The sequence below is a fragment of the Protopterus annectens genome, chromosome 1.part0 (assembly GCF_019279795.1).
Source record: "Protopterus annectens isolate FY-2018-M chromosome 1.part0, PAN1.0, whole genome shotgun sequence".
Lineage (NCBI taxonomy): Eukaryota > Metazoa > Chordata > Ceratodontiformes > Protopteridae > Protopterus > Protopterus annectens.
In genome coordinates, this window is record NC_056725.1 from 1,188,929,564 (window position 1) to 1,188,950,012 (window position 20,449).

The following is a 20,449-nucleotide window of genomic DNA, read 5'->3' on the forward strand; positions in this document are numbered from 1 at the left end:
TGTTCTTATATGACCTTTTTATAGAAGAAAGTAGTGATCACATGACCTATGAATTTTTGTCCAACACTCATCCTAGAATTCCTACAGTGTTTGGCATTTCTAAAATTCATAAGGACATCAATGATCCTCCTTTTAGGTTAATAGTTTCTGCTTCTGGATCTAAAACTTACCCTCTAGCAGTGTATATTGACTGAAAGTTAAAACCATTTTATAAAATGAATGCACATATCCTTGTCAATTCCTGGGATTTTCTGGCTAGAATTGGTAACATTGAATTCAATGAAGATGTTCTTTTTGCTGCCATCAATGTAGTTGATCTCTTCACTGTTATTCTACATGGTTTGGGTATGGAATGGTTTGAGGAAGTTGGGTTTCGCTTAGATTTGTTATCCAGGGACCAACGCCATAATATAGTGGATTTAATTCAATTAGTGCTCAAGTATAATTACATTTAATTTATGGAGATATTTTCCAACAATTGTCGGGGTGACCATGGGTGCATCTTGGGCCCCTGTTTTTGCTAATCTGGTATTATAAAAATGGGAGAAAAGATACATTCTTAATTCTGAGTTTTACCAATATTGTCTGTATTATTCTAGATTTTTGGATGATATTTGTGTTGTTTGGAAAGGAACTAGGGAAAATTTAGTTGACTTCATTAATTATTTGGCTAACACTACTGAATTTTTAAAATTTACTTTCAGTATCACTACAGATGAAGTTAATTACCTTGATGTCACAGTGTTTAAAGATATGAGTTTGAACAAATTCTCATCCAGGATTTATCAAAAGCCTACTTATTGTAATTATTTTCTCCACTTCACCAGTGAGCACCCACTTTCTCAAAAAATAAATATTGTAAAGGGTCAACTGGCTAGGCCAGCCTGTATGAATGCACAGTATGATGATTTTGTGGCTGAATGTGAAAAATCTCAGATTTTTTTTCTTACAAAGGGGCTACCCCAATGACTTTCTATCTAAAATTATTCTTGGAGCTAAGACTGGACGGGGTATAAGGTACAAACACATTTTAGTGACAGGTTCAATTGATAATCCTAACCAGAATGAAGACACAAACAGACATAAGCATGGTTTGAAAGATTATTGTACTGCTGTCTGTTTAGAGTACAACAACAGATATCCCATATTAAAAAGTATTATTTACAAGTATTTGAATCTTTTTAAATGGTTGCCTGGCACCTTAGACATATTTAGGTTCATAGGTCCATAGGTTCATAGATTTAAAAATGACTTGAAGTTTACCTACAAGATATTAATATGTTTTAAAAAAATTATTATGAATCTGAAATATTCAATAAAAAGAAACTGAGATGTGATATAACATAGTAGGTACTTTTAAATGTGGTAGTTGCAGGCAATGTGCTTACATTAGCAACATGGAAACAATACATTTCATTTGTCATGAGAAAGAAATAAAATCACAACATTATTATAATTGTAATTCTGTGGGGCTTGTCTATATTTGTTTATGTCACTGTGGTGTTTCCTATATAGAAAAAACTGAAAGAGCACTTAAAAAGCATATTTATGAACATATTTCTGACATCTTTCATGAGGATGACACAAATTCTTTAGTGAAGCACTCTAGAGAATCTCATAATAGCAACTTTAGATTTTCGGTTCTGGAGCAGGTATATAAAATTGCAGGGGGGGGCAATGGGAAGACCTTTTAGAATGCCATGAATTGTATTGGCAATTGTATTTCCAAGCTCATAAGCCTCCTGGTTCAAACAAGGTCTTGTCCATTGCCCATGTATTGAAATTGAGGTCAGCAAATCTATAGCCCCCCTCTCACATAAATATTGTTTTTTATACTGTTTTCTCATACAATTTTACATATATTTTTTACACAAGTTTTTTGTACATATTGTTGTTCATTTACATTGTTTATTTTTATTTTTATTTTTATATTGTTTTATAGTTTCATATAGGTTTAGGTTTTCAGTATTTTGTGTTTGATTATGGATTGCTTTATTATAATGTAACATGAACTGATAATTATGCAGACTGGGAGTTTCAATTTGTTGTGCTCTTTAAAAATTGGTCTATTAGTGTTCTTTAATTGAATTTTCTTTTCTATTGGTCTATTTTGTATATATAAAGAATGAATAACAAATTTTATTTCAGTTCTGAAGAACTTCTGTTTTGAACGAAAGTGCTCAACTACTTTAATAAAAGTGGATTTTCTAATTTGACAGGTGGTGCGGTGATCAACTTAAAGTGCTTTTTCCAGTGGCATTGTATTTTTTTTCTTGATTTTTTTTAATCTCAGAACCTGTTGTACGACTAGGAATTTACACACCAATGATGGGCTAGGTATCACCCTCTGCTATCTTTTTGGTTACAGAAGCTTTAAAGTAAGAGTATGCAGGGGTAACGGATGTAAACTTAATAATATATATTTTTGTTTTTCTGTGTCTCATTAATATCCTTTGAATGAACTGACATTTTGTAAAAGCTGTCTTGTTATATACTTAGTTGAATGGTTGACTTTACAATGGCTGTCGCAAGTGTATTTCAAATAATTTAGTCATCAAAAAGTATGCAAATAATGGCAACTACATTAAGTTTTTGAAACAAGATAAGTTTCTGACTGGTGAAATAAATAAATGATAATCTAGTAGCTTTTACATAGTAGTTCAACATAAAGAACTCTACTGATAGCCACCTTCAGATTTTTTCCCAAAGGTTTGTAATTGATATGTCTCTCACCATGTACTATGGACACTGTTTAGACAGTAGTTGGCTATAAGGATATGAGGAGACCTTTATAGTTTGCCAGGTCTTGCTGAGTATAATTTAAGGGTAATGGAGGATATTATGTTAGATCATGTGGAGGGTGAAATTAGAAGATTACCATGAGTTTATTTTATGTATTGTTTGCATCCATGAGGATCATTTAGATGGGTACACTAAAGTATTGCGGCTTATTTGAGAACCTGTTGTTTCAATCCAGGGGAAATAGGAATGATGTTGGCCAGACTATACAGATTTTCCCAGTTATTCTCACTAGGGTTAATATATAATTATCAGCCATGGGATGAGTAAGGCCAATCTAACACCAAACAGGACAGGTTAATTCAAGCATTAAATGGAAAATTGGCTAGTCTTAAAATGGTCTGCAAAAGCAGCTAGCCTAGTACTTACCTATCAAGCTATGAAGAAAAATGGTCTTCCATGCCCCATAATTGTAAGATTTATATTTAGTGTAGAGAAGGATTTAATATCAAAATCATCATAATCCAACCATCTTTCTTAAATTGTAGAATGATTATTTTACAAAGGTACTTGGCTGGATTTATGAAAGCTTGCATGGAGTGCAAGAAGAGTGTAGCAACCCACACCGGCAATATGTCTGCCATGCGAGGTACAGCCGGCAGGGGCGTGCACAAGAGCTGCTAAAGCTACTCTTGCACAGACAGAGTCATGGTATGCAAATTACCTCATGTGCTGGTGAAAGCCATGCAAATCAGGTAAATTTGCGATCCAGGAAACAGTAACCTCTCCGTGGAAGATTAGTGTTAGCTGCAGAAATGTACTCTATTGGTAACGGAGTACCATTCTGCAAATAGCTAAACGGAGCTATGACAGCTCCAAATAAAGGATTCATACAGTTGAGGAAGCATGCCAATGGCCAAATATGAGGCCAATGGCATTTATAAATGTTTAAAAATATAAAAATGTAACTTTTTTTCCCCGATCTCCGCTGTTCAAGCATAGTGCAGCACCGCGCAAATGTACGGTGCTTATAAAAACAAGAAAATCATTTAAAAAAAGCCAAAAATAGGCATTTTGACTAAAAAGCTTATTCTGCCATGCAGGTGAATGGCAGGCCGAAGACAACATGGCCACTAAGTAGTGGTTGCTAAGGGGGGGGGGAGTTCAGTGTGAGAGATGTAACCATGCATTAGTAAGCAATCCTATGCAAATGAGGATAAGGATAGTGAATCCCAATTTTCCCCAGCATATGATCCATGTCCCAAGAGTGTAAGAGTAAGAGTAGGTGAGTAGTAGAGTAGAATATAGGTGACATCATGTGGAGGTGTGTCAGACAGGCTATAAGCTAATTGGAGCACAGTGGCTTTTATTTGACTTTGAGTTGCTCAGGATTGCAAGAGGCATGCCTACAGTTGTCCTGTTTGAAAACCTCAAACCAAAGGTGCACAATGTTAAAAGATAGGAAACTCCTTGCAAACATGCACACAGCGTGTACATGCATGTACACATGTTTGCGCTTGTTTGTGCGGCACTTCCCCCGGGCAGAAACAGAAAGGCAAAAGGAAGGAAAGGAAGTAGTAGGAAGTTAACCAAGGAGAACTAGCAGAGCTGCCAGGTGAAATATATCAGAATCAGCCAATTACACAGGCAGCAGATGAGCCCAGCCCAGCACTTTAAACTCTGCAAACAGCACCCCCCTCCCTGTTTTTTCTTAACAACTCTGCAACTCTGCAGTATACAAAGAGGGAAAGCTTAAAAAGCTTAAGTCAGACAAAATGTTAGGGGCTGCTCTTACTATCATAAACCAACATGTGCAAGGTGCTGAGGGTGGTGATGTTGTGAATGTTGCTGAGCAACCCACAGTGAGGAGACGGAGAAGAGTATACAGACCCAGGGTAACCTACCAGGGGCTACATGAGCTGGAGATAGTGGAGCGCTATAGGGTGGTCAGAGACCTCCTAAAGCAAATTGTTGACCAGCCTCACACACAGAACCAACAGAGGGGAACCCATCCCAGTGGATACCAAGCTATGTGTTGGCCTAAGAATACTAGCTACAGGTACCTTCCAAAGACCAACTGGTGATATGATGGGGATTTCACAGGCATCAGCATGCAGGGTACTCCACCAGTTCCTGGATGCCATGTCAGCACATGTCAGTGACCACGTATATTTCCCCATTTCCCATGAGGCACTGGCCAGCAATAGGCATCTTTTCCACCAAATAGCAGAATACCCTGAGGTAGCGGGTGCAATAGACTGCATGCACATACGCATCAAAGCACCACCTGGTGAGCAGGGTAGGGTCTACATCAACCGCAGGGGCTTCCTCTCCATCAACTGCCAGGCCATGTGTGATGCCCAGGGCATAATAATGAATGTGTGTGCTGGCTACCCTGGAAGTTATCACGATTCCCACATCTGGCATCTGATGCAGCTGTACCAGAGATTTGTCAATGGGGACATCCCTGATGGTCACCTAGTGGGGGATGCTGGATACACACTGGAGCCGTAGCTGATGACACCCATCAGAAATGCACACACACCTGAACAAGAACTCCATAATGAGGCACACGCACAAACAAGAAACATAATTGAGCGTGTGTTTGGGATGCTCAAGTCACAGTTCCGGTGCCTGGACACATCTGGTGGAGCCTTGCAGTACTCACCAACTACATGTACTCAAATTGTTATGGTATGTGCCATGCTACACAATATGATCCTGCGGAAACAGCTGCAGCAGGAACAGCATGGGGTGGGGCCAAACAGTCCCCCACCATTGCCAAGGCCTGCACAGGCACAGTGTGACTCGGAGGAGGAACAACCTGAGCCTGCACCAGTAGGCAGAAGGAGGCGTGCCCAGTATGCCTTGGCCTTGGCAAAGAGGCAACGCATACCACATACACTGACTCAGTAGGAACCCTGGAAATGACACCCCTCTTTGACTCGCACATATGGTAAAAGGGATGCCTATAAGACACTACCTGTTTTCAAACATGTATAGGGAATGTACTATGTGCATCCGACATAGGCAGCCCTGCAGCACCACCTGAGGCATGAGTGCCCTATTTTAAGCAATATATAAAGCACTGCTAAGCACATTTTACCAGTATTGAGCATATTTAAATACAATTGCGCATGGCTGTACACCGTGCTAACTAGCGCAATGTCGGGCAACATCAGGCAACATTGGACAATGTTGGGCAATGTTGGGCAAAGTCAGGCAAAGTCGAGCAAAGTCGAGTAAACATGCTCACACCTGCTTTACTGTTCCTTAACCAGTCAGGTCTGCCCAGCAGGAAAATGAAAAGCAGTGACAGGGCTCGAATACTCAGTATACTGTGCACTATAGTCACAGTACTGAACCACTAAGCCATGACAGCATTTCACTGGCACAGACACAACTTATGTCACTCACACATACCAGTTTGGGGGGTCACATACCTAACAGTCACAGCCAGCAGGACAATTGTATACAAACATAAACACAAACAAATGCTGTATCACGCCCTCTGAAGAGGCATATGAGTAACCTCCCCCCAGGCCTATGCAGACAGATAACAACAGGCCAGGCAGTGTGATGTGGCTTGGGTAGGCTATGAAGTCACAAACTAATATGCATATAATTGAAAGCTAAGGTCTGTAGTACAGTGGTATGCCTCAATCCAGTATGATAGGCAACAGTACAGACTGAAATGGGGTATCTGACATAGCAGTGCAGGCCTAGCAAATGTGTATAAGTGTCAGGTGTACCTCTCATCCTATGTACACCCACAGTAACAATCAGGTGTGTCCCCCATGTAGAAATGTACAAATAATAGCTGTCCCTCCTGTGTGTAGAAATGTTGATAAGTCTATGCAAATTGACTCATGAAAGCCCTGCAGGCACAGTGTGCTTCCTGTTGATGTACAACACAAAGGTGAACCCTGAAGTAAAAACCAACTTGAATTTTCACACACATATATAGTACATATATGCCCATAGTGGGCATGCTCACACACTTAAACAAATTTAGCAAATGTCAGTCAACAACATACTGAAAGGTCATACTGGACATGCTCACACACTTAGGCCATGTCTGAGTACAGCAGTGGGCCACACATATCTGGCAGTTGCAATTCTTACTCCAGACACATGTCACTATTCACCTATCCTGCCTTGCGCACACAATGATATGAAAACAGACCCATATAATATATTGGACCCCTGTCATAATCAAACTATGTAATACAAGTACTTAAGTTGTTCAAAGAAAATGAAAAATCCAAAGAAGATCAATAAATCTCTGATCAGTATCATCAAGAAACAATGAGCACTCCTAAGATTATCCAAACCATGTTCTGGCAAAAATATTGCCAACAAGTCCATAAAGAACCTTGAAGCTTTCTTTAGCTATGCCATAAATATCAATGTAAACTCATATATGTACTGAGTCAGTGCAAAGTGTAAATGAATACATGTACATGACTGACATTGCCAACATCTTCTCAGACAGGTTCATACATATTTACCTCCCTCTCACTGACAAAAGGGCCCATTACCATACCTGGAGATTGTAAAAAGCCAGAAATCACATATACAATGGTTAAACAGCTCTATCCAAACCTAAAAACACGGTGTCTATGGGATGACATGGTGTCCCTGGCTGTGTCATATGTGAACTCCAAAACAAACAGACCCTGCACCTGAACAGTCTGTTGAGACTCACCCTCTGTACAGGATATGAAACTGTTGAATGGGTTACAGCAACATTTGGCAAACTCCACAAGTGTTGGTGCACAACAGACCATGGGAACTATTGTCGTATAAGCCTAATAAGCCTGATCTGCAAGGCCATGGAGTCCATTATTATGGAACTCATAAACAGAGCTATTGGGAGCCTACAAACACCCAACCCTACCCATTTTAGTTTGGTCATGGGCAGATCATGGTCCCTAAACCTGCTAGACAGTTTTCAAGTCAGTTACCCAGGACATACATCAATGAAATGAGCTACACACGGCCTACATAGACCTTGAAAAGCCCTTTTCCAACATCCCACACACATGTCGCATCCACAAAATCAACAACCTGTGCATAAACACGTATGTCATCTGATGGATTGCCAACTGGGGCATAGATAGATCCCACAAGGTAAGAATTGAGGTCTCCCTGTTGGACTGTAAGCTGGTAACAACTGCTGTCCCCCATGGCTCAGTCCTGGGACCCCTCCTGTCTGGTGTATACTTTTCAGAAATACAGTCAAACACATGAGGGCTATGGATAGCAAAGTTTGTGGAGGACTGCAAAAAGTTTGTCATAATCGATGTTTGGGACAACAGAGACATCCTTAAAAAGGGTCTCAGACAGATGTGGTGTCAAAATTATGGCCTCGAGCTACAGTCATACAAATACCACATAGGTACCAACACCGTAAATATGGAGGTAATAATAGCAGATCTATGGACACATGTGGATAGTCATCTCTACTTCTAGAAACACATTCACAAAGTGGTTAGAAAATCATGCTATGTGTTCCCACAAATTGCCAAAGTCTTTGCATGTGAGTCAAAGGAGGTTCCCTCTACTCATCAGTCATCAGACACATCAGAGAGTACCACGGCACACTTGCGATGAATCTGACTAGGCAACTTCAGCAGCTAGAAAGATGACTGAAGTACCTCAACAAGAGGATTACTCACCTCAAACAGTTGCCCCATGCAACAAGACTGAAGTAACTCAATCTGTACTCTGTTGCATACTGTCTACTCAGGCGATCTCTGCCCAACAGACAGGTCCATGTCCAATGCAGAACTGATGTACATGCTCTATCTGAAGTAAACCCAAGCTCACTGTGCCACATGGTCTAGGGATATAATCATCACAACAATAAATAAAACATGTTGGAGGGATACATTACTAACTCACAGACTTCCCTTGCTTTGGAACAGGCTCCCAACCTACATTAAGCTGAGTCGCTCAATGACATTCTTCCAGAGGAGCCTTGATGAGTGTATGTGAAACTGAACTGTCACACCATGGATCACTTCATCAGCTCTACTACACAGAGGCATAGGGAACTAACCCCATGTGTGGTGATAGCTGCACACTCTGGCCATACTAATATATGCCTTCAGGCAGATAGCCTATTACCTACCTATGTACCTATACACACACACACACACACACATATATATATATGGGGGAACACAGTATAATAAGCCAAAGATGGATGGGCAGAGATGTGTGTAAGAGGGTGACCATGACAGGGAGCCATCCAGGACTGTCCCACCTAGCACACATCCCAATGGCACAAAAGACATGAGGTGAACATCTCACCCACTGTACATAATAGCCACCAGTATCTGTAAGCATTACAGTGTATGTGGTGCATGTGCCTGCTGAACAACATGACTGTACAATGAAGTACACATCTACTATCTGTAGACATGTACCTGTCACATAGGTTCATAGGTATGTAGTAGACTATCTTCACAAAGGCATATATTAGCCTAGGCAAGTTGTGCAGCTTTCACCACCCCATTGGTTAGTCTCCTAAGCCCTAGTTCTAATAGTTAGTACCCTAAGCCCTTTTCTAGTGGGGCTGCTTTGTGATGCCTGGCGTGAATTGTCTGTTTCCCATCCACTCATCAAGGTTCCTATTGAAGAGTATCAGTGAGGGGCTCTGTCTGATATACATGTTCCACAGTAAGGCAAGTCTCTGGGATGGTACTCTATCCCATCAGCATGTTGTATTCATTGTTGTGATGAGGTTCATATCCCTGGAGTGTGTAGTGCAACTCAATTCTGTTATCCTTAGATGGAGCATGTTCAACAGTTATGTGTTGGACATGGCACTGTATGTTAGGCAGAGTGTGTCTCTGAGTAGGCAGTACCCAATGGAGAACAGATTTAGTTTTACCAGTTGTATTGCATAACACAACTCTTTGAGGCCAGTGATCCTCTTGGCGAGGTACCTCTGTGGTCTCCAGCTGCTGAATATGCTTAGTCGAGTACATCCAAAATGGTGCATTGTACTCAATGATGGGTCTGATGACTTAAGAGTAGACGGCCACCACTACCTCTTTTGATCCTGATGCAAACCCTTTGTTGATTAGGTGGGCCACATAGGATTTCCTACTCACTTTGGCAACATGGTTGTCAAAGGAAAGATAACTATCTACTTGTGTCCCCAGATCCTTTATTACCTTGTCAGTTTGTAGGGGGGTAACACCTATGTGGTAGTTTGTGGGGACTTTGTTTTCCCCAAAGGGGATTACTATGCATTCTTTCACATTGAGCTTGAGGCCATGATTCTGACACCACACATCTGTCTCATAGAGTCCCTTCTGAAGAATATTTGTGTCATCCAGTGAATCTATTATGGCAAACACTTTACAGTTCCCAGCAAACTTAGTCAACCACAACCCTCCTGTGTTGGCATGTACTTTTGAGAAGTCTATACCAAACAGGAGGGGTCCCAGGACTGAACCCTGGGGGACACCAGTTGTTACCGGTTTAGAGTGACATATAGCAAGCAACTCTTAATTTGTGGGATCTATCTGTGAGCCAGTTTGCAATTCATCTTTTCATCTTGTGATGTATGGATTTATGCCCAGGTTGGTTCATCTATGATACCTGACTGGGGAATGGTGTCAAAGGCCTTAGCGAGGTATAGGTAGGCTCTGTGGAGCTCCTTTCAATCATCTGTAGCCTGGGTAATGGTCTCAAAGAAATCCACCCAGTTCAGGAGGCATGATCTGCATTTGACGAAGCCAAACTGGGTGTGCTCAACTGTGTGAAGGTTCCCAATGTATTTATTGTTGACTTCCATTATGATTGGCTCCATTGCCTTGCAGATCAAACTCGTCAGGCTCATAGAGCATGAATGCCAAGGGTCTTTTGTGGCCCGACCCCTGTGGAGTGGGAAGAATGTTGCTGTGCAACATTCTATGGGTACATATCCTGTAGAGAGGATGTAGAGAGAGGTGTAGGTATCCTTGATGAATAGGGATACATCCCCACCCTATGTGCTATGATCCAGGTTCTGATGCTGGAAGGTATGGAATGAGTAGTATCCTGGTAGTGCTGGTGTGCTCTCTGGAGCCTTGAACTAGGTTTCCGTTACTGCACAGATACCAATATTCTCCATACTGAGAAGTGCCTCAAGTGTGTGCATTTGAAGGCTGAGACTTCTGGCAATGAATAGCATTTAGCTCACTTTGTGGTTATTTGTGTTGGTTACGGGGTTTGGTTTGTCCTGAGTGACCGGTGTTCCACACCTGAAGTCAACACCTCATTGGTCCGATCTGACCATAAGCTATTTACCCTACATATCCACATTCTGCCCCCACCCCCCATTAAGGAAACCATGTTAATAAATTTCTCCAAAGCAAACTTCATGCTTCTTAAGATAGAAGTGGTGAACTTCATGACATCCATGCAGATGGACAATACAGTTATGACTACTGAATCCTACACAATTGCACTTTATAAGCACTTACATGAGTGCATGGGTCGTGCTATCCCAAACAGAACCAAGACCCTATCCTCCAAGAAAAGGAAGCCAATCTGGTGTTCCCCTGCCATAAACAAACTGTACAACAGAAGGAAGAAACTGTTACAAAAGAGAGTAAAATCCCATGAGTGGAGGAGCTCCCTGGTCAGCCTCAGTAAGAAGCTGTTATCCCTGATAAAATCCTCCAAAGCTAGTTACAAAAACAAACTCATCACTGATTCTAAAGACAACCACAAAGCATTCTATAGCTTTGTCAAGAATCTCAATGGCAACACTCAGATCTGCTCTGAGCTACAGCACAATGGCACTAAATATAAAGACCCAACTAATATTGCGAACATCCTGGCAGATAGGTTCAGTGTTAACTTTACCCCCCTCTCACCAATTAAAGAGCCCATCTCTATACCGGAAGAATGCAAAGTTCCTGTAATCATGGCTGTACAGGTAAAAACCACACTCTCCAAAGCCAGGAACACAGCATCCATGGGACCAGACAACATCCCAGGCTACATTCTACACGAACTACAGATCGAATTGGCACCACACCTAAGTACCATGTTTAATCATAGCCTCACCTCAGTCTTTGTGCCTGCTGAATGGCGCACAGCGATGGTTATCCCACTACACAAGGGGGAAGCCACCACAGACCCTGGGAACTAGCGCCCCATTAGCCTGATGAGCCTGGTCTGCAAGGCCATGGAATGTATCATCATGGAACTTATAAACAAAGACATTGGTAATCTCCAAACTCTGGACCCCAACCAGTTTGGGTTTGTAAAAGGCAGATCATGTCTTCTAAACCTGATAGACTTCTTTGAAGCAGTCACCAAAGCTGTAGACAAGGGTAAGGTGGTTCACACAGCCTATCTAGATCATGCCAAGGCTTTCGACACCAACCCCCACTCTGGAATTATAGATAAATTCACTAAACTAGGTATAAATCCCTATGTCACAACATGGTTTGCCAACTGGCTCACTGACAAAACCCACACTTTGAAAGTAGCAGACTACAAATCCGACTTCAGACCAGTGACAAGTGGAGTACCACAGGTTTCAGTCCTAGGCCCTGTCCTGTTTGGTATATACTTCCCTGAAGTACAAGCTAACACAGAAGGTCTTTGGCTAATGAAGTTTGCAGATGACTGCAAACTAAGAGCCATAATCGAAACTACTAATGACATGGACATCCTACAAAAGGGCTTCATTGAGACAGATGCCTGGTGTCAAAGCCATGGCCTCAAGCTCAATACAAAAAAGTGCATTGTCTTCCCCATTGGTAAAAACTCTGTACCCATGAACTACAACATAGGCGGTAGTATACTTAACACCAAAAGTGTGATAAAAGACCTTGGGACACAGGTAGACAGTAGTCTCTCCTTTGATAACCACATCACCACAGTAGTCAGGAAATCCTTCTATGTGGCACACCTCATCACAATAGGTTTCTCATGCAGAAAAAAAGAGGCCATTGTTCCCCTCTACTCATCACTCATTAGATCCATTATAGAGTACAATGCCCCTGTTGGTATGTACCTCACAAGACATCTACAACAACTGGAAAGGCCACAGAAATACCTCACACAGAGTATTACCAGCCTCAAACACATGCCCTACACAGACTGTCTCAAAAACCTCCAGCTTTACTCCGTCGCATATCGCCTACTCAGAGGTGATCTCTGCCTAACATACAAAGCTATGTCAAGCCCAGAGCTGTTGGACATGCTCCACTTAAAGAAATCCCAATCCCTCTGAGCTACACACTCTAGGGACCTAAACCTTGTCAACACAATAAACAGAATATGCAGGAGGGATAGATTCCTGTCCCTGAGACTTCCCATACTCCAGAATAAACTACCTATCTATATCAAACAAAGATCCTCATTAGCACTCTTCAAGAAAAATCTAGATGATTGGATGGGAAATAGGAAATTCACCCCGGGATCACTTCTGTGACTCTGCTCAACAGTGGCACAGGAAAATAAATTTCTTGGGTGGCAAAAGCCAGGGTAACTTTTTGGCTGGGCTTGTATAGGCCCCAGGGCTGATAGCCTAGTACCTACCTATGAACCTATGAACCTTTTAAGCCTTGCCTAAAAAAGGTAATATGGGGACAGCAAGAGCCTTGGCCAGTATTCAGAAGCATAGGGATGACAGGTGCAAACCATCTGTAGCAAAACAATGAAGCTGGTCTATCATGTCATCACAGGCAGACAGAGACTGGATCCCCTTTGAATGACACCAGAAACTCAGTCAATTGTTGAAGTTTATCATCTTTCTGTTATATTGCAGTATCATGTAGGTGAAGGTAAGATGCTACTCAAGGTCAGGGTCATACCAGCCAGGGCTACATGATCATAAAGCTACTATATATCTCTTGTCATGTGGTCCTGGGAGGTATGTCTCAGATCATTCACACTGACATGTACAAAGAACACGTCATATATGTACCTTTTCTGGAGTGATGCAAGTGCTCATGTTATGTGGCGGATCATAGCACATGACAGAAAACTGACAGTAACATTCCCCTTGTCCAGCCAAATGAGAGGAACATCTGTGTGCCTGACTATGGAGTCATCTATTATTAGTATGTTGGGTATGTTGTTTTGCCTTAGGGCCTGTTGTGAGGCACATTGCTTTGGTGTATTATATGTTTTCTGGCGTGTGCTTGGAGGCACATGTTGCTTGCTTGTCTGCTTAGGAGGACACTCTCTCCTTTTCAGATTAATATTTGTATTCTCCGAGTATGGTAATGTGTATTTATGTGTGTTTTTGCTGGTGCTTATATTGTAGGTCTATGTGAGACTGTTGGTGTTGTGGTTGTATGACCCTACTCGTCTTGACTGTATTGTCCAGTATTGGGTTGACAGACCTTAGCGACCAGTTTGACCCTGTGTGTGCCAGCATGTGGTGCATCAACCCATATATGATATGGTCATGACCTATACATACAATACACACAATACACCTAGTATGATAAGCCTGCTGAGGTTATCAAATGTGAAAAAAACCTTTGGGCAAACTGTCAGCAAGTAATGTCTGTATTGCACCCTGTAACTCCATATTGCTAGCGGAAGTGTAAAGACGTACTTAGTTTGGATTAAGAACCCCGCACTTGCCAACTGTGTGTGTGTGTGTGTGTGTGTGTGCGTGTGCGTGTGTGTGTGTGTGTGTGTGTGTGTGTGTGTGTGTGTGTGTGTGTGTGTGTGTGTGCGCGCGTCTGTCTGTCTGTCTCTCCCTGGGGAGAGAGCAACCTTTTTGGAGACTACTCACACCCCTTAAAAGTGGTATACTCATATTTGTCAAGTCTGATGATGTCACCATCCTACAAATATACCTGTGGAAAGGTGATATCCCAGTAATGTGTATAGCGTGTTGTGTAAATGTGTACTGCTGTAGTATCATAATGTAGTTAGATTGGGGTTTTATTCTTGCACTTGCCATCTGTGTGTGTTTCCCTGGGGAGGAGTAACCTTTCTGGTAACTACTCACACCCCTTAAAAGTGGTATGTTCATCTTTGTCAAGTCTGATGATGTCATCATCCTACAAATATACCTGTGGAAAGATGAAATTCTAATAATGTGTATCACGCGTCGTGTAAATGCGTACTGCTGTAGTATCCTAATGTAATTAAGCAGGGGATTGATTCCTGCACTTGTCAACTCATGAGTGTGCATGTCTCTCTGTGAGGAACAACCTTTTTGGAGACTACTCACACCCCTTAAAAGTGATATACTCATCTTTGTCAAGTCTGATGATGTCACCATCCTGCAAATATACCTGTTGAAAAATGAAATTCCAGTTATGTGTATAGCGCATCATGTCACTGTGTACTGCTGTAGTATCATGATGTTGTAAGATAGGGGTTTGACTCCTTCACTTGCCCACTGTGAGTGTGTGTCTCCCTGGGGAGGAACAACCTTTTTGGAGACTACGCACACCCCTTAAAAGTGGTATACTCATCTTTGTCAAGTCTGATGATGTCACCATCCTACAAATATACCTGTGGAAAGATGAAATCCCAATAATGTGTATAGCGTGTTGTGTAAATACATACTGCTGTAGTTTCATAATGTAGTTAGGAAGGAGTTTGAATCTTGCACTTGCTGACTGTGTGTGACACTGTTGGTCAATATGTACTGGGTTTTGATTTTTCTAGTGTATGACATATCACAATGACAACTGTATGTGCATTACACATGTAAGGTAGCTGTGGGGCAAAGCCATATATATATATATGTGACCTAAATTATTTCATAGGTCGGTACTCTGCTATCTCCATGAAAGCATCTGTTATCTTTGCCAGAGCGTGCTGGCACTTTCCATACCATAGGTCACTTCTGTATGCTTGTGACAAGCTTAGCCACTGCAGTGATCTCTGGGCTATGTCTTCTGTTTCACATCCACTCATCATGGTTTCTACTGAAGAGTGTGAGTGAGGGTTTATGCTTGAGGTATATTTGAATCCTGTTCCAAAGCAAGCAAAGTCTGGCAAAGATGACTAATCATTATAGGTGTGCAACAACCTCTGTGGATCTGCATGCAAACCCTTTATTGCTTATGTGCTCCACAGAGGGATTTCCAAAACCCTTTGGTAATGTGATTATCAAAGGAGAGATGACTAAACACATGGCTCTATGTATACATTAGTACCTGTTCCACATTTTGGTGGCTACTACCTATGTAGTACTCTGAGGATACTTTGTTTTCTAAAAGTGGATAATTATACTTTCTTTGGCTTATAGCTTTACAGCATGAGTTTGACACCAGGTATCTGTCTCTATGATACCCTTTTGGAGGATGTGTGTGTCATCTGGAGAATAAAGTATAGCCCACAGTATGCATTTTCATCAAACGTGGGCAGACATATCCATACTGTGTTTGCTTGTACCTAAGAATGCTATATGCCAAACAGGAGTGGTCCCAGCACTGAGGGAAGGTGAATACCACTTGTTACTGGCATAGAATTGTACATGGAGGCTGCAAATGTTACTGTGTCCTACATCTGTGCATCAGTTGTCAATCCATCATCTAACAATCGTTCATGGTCAGTCTGTTGAGGTTATGTATAATACCAGAATGTGGGATGGGTATGAATTGCTGGTGAGCTATAGCTTGGCTGTGTGGACCTCCCCTCCTACACCTATAGCCTTGTTAACTGGCTTGAAGTCTACTTGGTGTAGGAGCCATGATCTGGCCATTAGAGAGCCTAAGTGGGTATGGTGCAGTGTTTGCAGGTTCATAATGTCTCTGTTAATGAGTTCCATAATGCTGTGCTCCATAGCCTTCCAGATAACATTTGTCTGGCTTATAGGGTGAGAGTTTCCAGGATCTGTTGTAGTTCTACCCTTAATCAATTTATGTTAACATTTGCACTGGGTGTGACAAGGGTGGACAGGATTAGGAATAAGTATATTAGAGGGTCAGCCCAGGTTTGAAGGTTAGTAGACCAAGCCAGATAGGCAGGATTAGTTTTGTTTGTACATGTGCTGAGGAGGGATGCAGAGCATATTGTGAAATAGATGCTAAGGATGAAGCTACCAGGTAACAGGAAAAGAGGAATGCCTAAGATGAGGTTTATGGCTGTGGTGAGAGAGGACATGCAGGTGGATGGTGTGACAGTGCAAGATGCAGAGGGCAGGAATAAATGGAAACAGATGATCTACTGTGGCAACTCCTAATGGGAGCATCAGAAAGGAGAAGAAGAAGAAGACGTTGTAGCTCAACCCTTGTGGACTGTGAACAACATTACCGTGCGTCTTTCCACAAGTATGTAACCTGTATAGAGGCTGCATCTGGGCAGAGTGTTTAAGTGATTGGTGGTTTCATATGTCAGCTTGTGTATGACACAGCCACGGACACTGTCCAGTACCATTGCCACTGTGGTTTGGTCTTTGGCAAAGAGATGTTTTAACTAGAGTGTCTGTGAATCATCAGGTTTTACATTCTTCAGGTCTGGAAATGTGGCCCTTGTGTAATGACAGGGTGGTGAAATCCACATTCAAACTGGCTGACAAGAAATTGGTAATGTCAGTCAGATAATTGTACGTTGTGACCATTTACATTAACTGTGACCTGATCTGAGATTTCCCCTGTAGATTATAAACAACACTAAAGAAAGCTTTAGTGTTGTCTTTGGAATCCTTGCCATTTTGTATTTTGAAACTTGCCTTGTATGTTTAATGAGAGCTTGTATTTCTCCAATGATACTGACCAGAGAGGTTATCCCTTCTTGGTATGTAACTCTTTTTTGGTACAACTTCACACCTTCTATTATATATTTAGTTTATGGAAGGGGTCCATGAGCCTAATGCACTTTTACTGTATAAGTGAGAATTTCTTGTGTTTGTGATAGCATGGTCCATGCAACCCTGTAGGTGAGCAGTGTGCATTACTAAAGGATTATGCAGCTGGGACAGTGTTAACCTTAGTAATGCAAACCAATGACAGATAGCAACAACAGCATCACCCACAGCACAGCACAAGTTCCAAAACGTGTGAAGTACAATGCATACTGGCCACCAATAGAAACTATGGAGTGTTAACACTGGCCAATACAGAGCATGTCACTCTGTCCATGTGTCCAATATGCATGTACATGCAGACAGTGCACCTCCACCATGTTCACAAATGGACACCTGCAAACGTGTGTTGCACACACTCCACACTTACTGTCCACTGTATAACGCATGCTGACAACTGCACACATCAGCCAAGTGGCACATGGGCAAACAAAACACAATTGGAATAAACACTGGTGAAAACAATACAACATTGCTAATTACAGCTTTAATGCATCATGCCTGCTCAGCTACACCTTCAAGAATATCATTACACTTTACTGCTGACAACATGCTACACATCCAACCATTGCTATACTTTATTAAAATCACCCTGTGCATCAGCACCATGTTAGCCTGTTCCTGCAGCAATGTTACAGATGACAGGAGGTGACACATGTTTCATCATATGCACAGGGTGTGTTGTTGTTTTGCCAGAGGCCTACACTGAGCCATATAATCGACGTGTGTGTGAGTGTGTGTATGAGGGCCATGAGTACTGTTATGGGCCAATGTTAATGTCATGTGTGCGGGTATGTGTTTGCCCTAGGTTTCTGGTTTATGTGTGTGTGTCTGCATGCACACAGTTCCACCATATGGCTGCCATATACGGGGATTTGTGAGACATCTACAGACTGTACCTGGCAGGCTTTACAGATTATCGTCTCTGACCATGGATACGGAACCTGTGCCTGACAGGGGTGCTACAGAGAGTATCAGGTACTAATCCAGATTGGGTACTATCCAAAGAGGTTGACATATGTCCACTGGATCCAGGTTCCTGCTGGGACTGGCCAGAGCCAAGTGCATGTGGTCTGTTAGGAAGGTCTATGGACAGCCCCCCCATCATTGCTGGGGCGGGTACTGGCACTACAGGAGTGGCTGTGATTGGCTGAACGTCCACGGTGACCTCCAGGTGGTGATGTTGCTGGCATACGTCCACATTGACGTCTCAACCATCCCGCACTGTCCTGACACATGGACATGACATTGTGGAGGACATCCAATGTCTCACCCCAACGTCTATCAATGTATGGCACTTGCTAGGTCATGGATTCTGTCATTTACAGAGGTGTAATGAGCCCTCTGTGCCCTTAGTCCCTGTCTTGTGTACTGCTCCATTCGTGTCTGTGCTCCATGACAGCCTGGAACATGCATGTGGTAGAAAGAGGTGTGGCATGTCTGCCAGAGGCATGATGACCAGCAGTGCTCTGACGAGAACCCCTGGGCATCTGCCTATGTGGTACCATTCCAGACATCTGGCTATGGCTGCTGTGCCCTGATACATGTGCCATAGATACCACACTGTCCTGGCCAGTGCCAACTGTACACTGTCCCTCGGCTAAGGGCAATAGTGATGATGGATGTACAGGCAGTATGACTATGTGCATGGATGGGATGGAGACTTGTGTACTGTCAATTGGTGGCCCAATAACAGACACTGACAAACCTGCCTGTGCCTCAACACACCTATCCTCATCATCACTGTCTGTCTCAGTGACATCAGGTTCCCTGCTATACTGAACCAGCCCCACCTCGCCACCTGTTAGAGGAAAACAGGAAACACTTTAAGACCTGAACATGACTTCACACCACATGCACACACACACACACACACACACACATGCACACATGTGCACATGCACACATGCACACATGTGCACATGCACACATGCACACACACAAAACTACACTCCTCCCGAAAGCAGACACACACAACACCAGCAATCACAGAACATACACAATAGCAGGTGATGGTGGGGTACAGTATCACAAGCAAAACAGTCATATCACACATGTCAGCATGCAGGACATGTGTTGCACAACAGCATGCAGTGCAAGTGTAGTCAGTCCTTGTTACTAACAGTATACATGGCATTGATACATGTGTTTTGTTATTAGGTGATGGCCCTCCCCCGGGAACACAATGCATACATGGACACAACATTGCTGTGCAGGTATTCATAACCCTGTGATGTTCTGTGCACCATAACTCACAGGTGTACATACCATTGCTGGATGTGTATCTGTGTGTCAGATAGGTATCCAATGCTGATTACAGCCTCTGTGTCTTTAGCAAATAATTATGGGCACATTTTTAGTGCATGCATGATGAGTATTCACACAAAATCATCAGTGGCGCATGGATAATTGATGGAATACCATTCGACCACATACCCAATGTACGGTACTTATGGTGAGTGTAGATCATATTTTGGACATGCCAGTTTCATCCATGACATGGCATGCTAAAACACAACTGCATATTTAAACACTAAACATACCCAATATGCGACATATGACCTAGCCACTCAATAGCATTACAAGACATATATGTGTCAGTTGTGCAAATGGTGATTGGTATGCATACTCTTTAGAGGTGCATATGTGTGCACACACGCATCATTATGGTATGTAGCAATGACAGTTATGTGTAGTACTGTGGTTACAATAACTGGATGGGGTATAGTACCATAGGCCATCATCATGAAGCATCAGGTGGTCATTCAAGGCTACAAATGTTTCACAAACCAGCACTAATCATGCTGTTCCGGAACTGTACTACCTTGGCTAAATTCACCATTTCACAACCAGTTGTTACGTGAGTTTGTAAGGAGGCCAATAAGAAGCATTCCCTGACATGAAAGTGTAGTG